Below are 5,202 nucleotides of genomic sequence, written 5' to 3' on the forward strand. Positions count from 1 at the left end.
CACCACCAACTACGCCACCGCCAATGACGCCACCACCAACGACGCCACCGCCAAAGCCGCCGCCACCAACGACGCCACCGCCAAAGCCGCCGCCACCAACGACGCCACCGCCAAAGCCGCCGCCACCAACGACGCCACCGCCAAAGCTGCCGCCGCCAATGCTGCCGCCGCCAAAGCTGCCACCGCCAAAACTGCCGCCGCTTCCGCTGTTGCCGCTAGATCCGGTGTAGACGTTATTGACGTCAGCGAATCCCCAGACTGGTTGCTCGATGTCGTAGTTGTACAGGGTCTTCGGCTGAGTGTACTCATGTCCCTCTCTGCAATATGAAGAATAAGGGTAAACTCATGTACGCACGCACAAACGCAAGCGAGCGGACACGCACGCACGCACTCGCGCGCGAACGCGCGCACACACGCACACACACACACACACACACACACACACACACACACACACACGAAACATACATACACGCCAATGACTGTGAGTATGAATGGAATAGATAGATGGATGGATGGATGGTTGGTTGGAATGGCATGAATTTAGATGGTATATGATGGTGGATGTGATGGGTTGGATGGATAGATGGATACGATGATTGGATGGATGGATGGATAGATGGATGCTTAGAATGGATGGATGGATGGATGGTGTGGATGGAATGGATAGTGGATGGATGGTGTGATGGTGTGGATTGGATGGATGGACGATGATGGATGGATGTATGGTAGATGGATACCACAGAAGGTAGGGTAGGTGGACGATGATGGATGGATGTATGGTAGATGGATGGATGGAGGATGGACTGATGGATGGGATGGAATGGGGGATGGATGAATGGATGGAATGGATGGATGGATGGATGGATGGATGATGATGGATGTGTGATGGAGGATGGATGGATGGATGATGGATCATGATGGCATGGATGGATGGCTGGATGGAGGTATGGATCATAGAATGGATGGGTGCGGGATGATGGTAATGAAGATGGATGGATGGATGCGATGGTATGGATGGATGGATTGTGTGGTATGAAGGGATAGATGGCGGGATGGATGGATAGAATGGATGGATGCATGGATGGATGGATGCATGGATGGATGGATGGATATGGATGGATGGAATGGAGGATGGATGGATAATGGAATGATGGAGGATGGATGGATGATGGATTGGATGGATGGATGGATGGTGGTATGGATGGATGGAATGGATGGATGGCATGGATGGATGGAGGGATGGATGGGATGGATGGATGGATGGATGGATGGATGGATGATGATGGGATGGATGGATGGATGGATGGATGGATAGCGATGGAATGATTAGATGGATGATGGCTGAATGGGTGGATGAATGGATGGATGCATGGATGGATTGGATGGATGCGCATGGAATGCGATGATGGATGGATGGATGGATATGGGGATGGATGTGGATGAGATGGAGTGAGGATGGATGGCATGATGGGATGAGGTGGATGGCATGGATGCGTGGATGGATGGATTAGATGGAGGATTGATGATGGATGGATGGATGATGGCATGGATGGATGGATGGATGGATGGATGGATGGGATGGATGGAATGGTAGTAGGATAGAGAGTATGATGGTGATGGGTGGATGAATGGGATGTGCATGAATGGATGGATGCATGGATGGATGGATAGCATGGATGATTGGATGGATGATGCAGATGGATGGATGGCATGGATGGATGGATGTGATGGATAGATGGATGGTGGATGGATGGATGGATGGATGGATGAGCTATGGATGGATGGTGCGATGGAGATGGATGGATGGATGGATGGATGATGGATTGGATGGATGGACTGGATGGATGGATGGATGTGGATGGATGGATGGATGGCATGGATTAGATGGATGGGAATGGGACTGATGGATGGATGATGGATGGGTGGAATGAAGGGTGGATATATGCGATGTGATGCATGGATGGGATAGTATGCATGGATGGATGGATGGGATGGGATGGTATGGATGGATGGATGGATGGATGGGAGGATGGCATGGTGGTATGGATGGATGGATGGATGGATGGATGGGATGGTATGGATGGGTGGATGATGGATGAGTGATGGGCATGGATGGTATGGATGCGTATGGATGGATGTGTGGATGGATCGGATAGATGGATGGATGGATGGGACTGGGTGGGGGGATGATGGATAGTATGGTATGGAGGATGATGAATGGTATGGATGGATAGATGGTATGATGAATGGATGAATGGATGGAGGGTCATGGATGGATGGATAGTCATGGAATGGATGGATGGGTGGATGGATGCGATAGCATGGATGGATGGATGATGCATGGATGGATGGATGAATGGATGATGGATGGCATGAATGGATTGAATGGATGCGATGGATGGATGGATGGATGGTATGGATGGATGGATGGAGGATGGAGTGATGGTATGGATGATAAGATGGATTGGATGGTGGATGAATGGATGGATGATGGATGGAATGGAGGTATGGATGGATTAAGATGGATGGATGGATGGCGGGGATGGATGGATGGTATGGATGGATGGATGGATGGAATGGATGGATAGATGGTTAGGTCATATGAATACACTCACGCACGCACGCACGTACGCCCATATATTGATAAACGCACGCACGCTCTAAATGATCAAACGCAATAAGGTTTTCTCTCTGATATCTCCCGGAGCTTTTATCGCAATGGATTACTAGCCGAGAAATGGCACACACGCTCTCGGGCTTCTTCATCTGCACCTTCCACGATTCAAAAAAAAGAACCATTATTGTGGACACCTCCCTCTTAGCCCAATCATTGCAACCTATTTCCTCGTGTGTAATTCGACTATGTTCGGCTCCCGTGTGTTCTCCGCACCTCGCGTGCGCTCCGGCCTCGTTACTCGCCGTTCTTAATGGCATATCATAACTGAATCCTATCTTACATGTATCCTATCTTACATGTATCTTATCATACCTGTATCTGTACTCGTATCCTCGCGTCTTCTTCGCCGTCTCCGTCGCGTCGGCATTGTCGCGGCTGAAGAGAGAGCCGGTCGACGTACCGGTCCGCTTGAAGCTCAAGTTGCTGCTCCTGTCTCCGCTGCCTCTCAGTCCACCGCTGGCGATTGGTCCGTATCTTGTCGTCGTGAAGAACTCCGGGGCTCCGGTCGCCCGCTGCCGTTGGCCGTACCCTCCTCCGGAGCCTCCCCCGCCGTGGCTTCCTCCCCCGAAGCCGCCGCCGCCGCCGCTGCTGACGAAGATACCGCCGCCGATGGCGCCACCGGTGCTTCCGCCGTAGCTGCCACCGCCGCCGCCGCCGCCGCCGCCGCTGCTGACGAAGATACCGCCGCCGCTGGCGCCACCGCTGCTTCCGCCGTAGCTACCGGCCTGCCTGACGATGCTGCCACCGCCGCCGCCGCCGTAGCCGCCAGGACTCGTCTGCACTGTCTGCACTTGAACTGTCTGACGCTGGTTCTGGTATCCTTCCGCTTGGCACGACCCGACGAAGGCCAGCAGTAGCAGGAACGCACGCGTGGACTTCATTCTACATTCAGAACAACAACAACGACGAGAGATGAGCAGCGAAAAAGGCAAACAACGCAAATTCGAGAAAACTAGAGGGGAACGCCAGTGGATGAGCAAGGAGAGATGAACACCACAAAGCGAACAACGAGAGACGAACAACACCGGATGAACAAGAAAAAACGAGCAACACAAGAAGAACAACGAGAGATAAACAACACAGGATGAACAACGAGAGATGAACAACACATGATGAACAATGAGAGAGGGGCAATACAATGTGAGCCACGTGGTCGGAATAACGTAACGTAACCAATGAGAGATGAACAACACAGGATAAACAATGAGAGATCAACAACACAGGATAAACAATGAGAGATGAACAACACAGGATGAACAATGAGAGATAAACAACATAAAATGAACAACGAGAGATGAACAACACAGGATGAACAATGAGAGATAAACAACACAGGATAAACAATGAGAGATCAACAACACAGGATGAACAACACAAGGTGAACAACGGAAGGCACGTGCTGGACAACATCGGCTTAATGCCAGAAGAAGTTAAACAATAAGAGGCGCAAACAACTGTAAACAAGAGTAGGCAAGCAACGTTATGTAAATAACACGAATAAATAGACGCGACGTACACAACACGATAAATAACATTAAGAAGTAAACAACGTATGACGTAGACAGTAGCATGACGTAAACAACAAAACAGCTCTACCTTGGAGTCGTTGTAGATAAGGTTGATCGTGTGTTCAGGCAGGAGATCTTCGCGTGCGTTCACCTGCTCCAGCGCCATCACCGCGGCCTTCATGAACGCCCGGCCGCCGTGCCACGTGCCCGTGAATGGGAACATGCCGAGAACGTTCAGGTCCTTGGCCTTCTTCCTTGTCGGTGCCGCCGAGCTCGTCGACGACACCAGGAGCACGCTGGTGATGAACACACCAAGGAACCGTCGACGTCGTCGAGCGATCTTCATCGTGTGTTCTCGCATGCGTTGTCTAGATGTTCGTGCGACGTTCCCTCGAGTTGTTCGTGTCGTTCTCTGGCGCTTCGCCGCGTTATCAAACTGTTTGTGGTGTTTTCTGGATGTTGGGTATTGTTCTCTCTGAGTGTTCGCGATGTTCCTTATCTGTTCATGTCATTCGTTATCTCATTTTCGGTGTGCTTTAGAGGCATTTCTCTAGCATTTCATTATTTTCGCTGTATGTTCACGTATGTTATATGTATTATAGTCGGCGTATTCTTCTTGCATAAACGGCATTCTTCTTTCGTTGTTCGTAATGTTTTTCGCCGTTCTCTATCCGGTCTCTGTCGGCGCGTGCATGTCGGCTGCCGGCGCTTGCACGCGTGCTTGCTGCTTGCCTGACTGCAGTCAGCATCTGTTGTGTCGCAAACAAGCGCGCGCGACGAGCTACGTGGGCAATGGGTAACGTAGGCTCCACCCCTCGCCACCGCCTACCGCGCATGCGCCGATTAACGCGACACAAGTGACATCATCGCGCTGCCCACAAGGTATCTAGATACGATGGGCTAACGTCGCCCACACACATGCGCGTGCACACGTGCATGAATATGCGCACCCGCACACACAGACACACACAACGCGCGCACCCAGACATACACAGACACCACAGCACACACCCT

The 5,202-nt window shown here is 51.2% G+C and overlaps 1 long non-coding RNA gene across 1 annotated transcript; it reads right to left on the minus strand.

Annotated features, from left to right (window-relative positions):
* Positions 1–220: 220 nt before the first annotated feature.
* Positions 221–3,095, minus strand: LOC106817900. The gene is made up of 2 exons (XR_001395118.1): positions 2,993–3,095; positions 221–317 (listed from the first exon to the last, which is right to left on the minus strand). It is a non-coding gene; the product is annotated as an uncharacterized LOC106817900 (long non-coding RNA).
* Positions 3,096–5,202: the final 2,107 nt, after the last annotated feature.

The sequence above is a fragment of the Priapulus caudatus genome, unplaced genomic scaffold (assembly GCF_000485595.1).
Source record: "Priapulus caudatus unplaced genomic scaffold, Priapulus_caudatus-5.0.1 Scaffold1918, whole genome shotgun sequence".
Taxonomy (NCBI): Eukaryota; Metazoa; Priapulida; class Priapulimorpha; order Priapulimorphida; family Priapulidae; genus Priapulus; species Priapulus caudatus.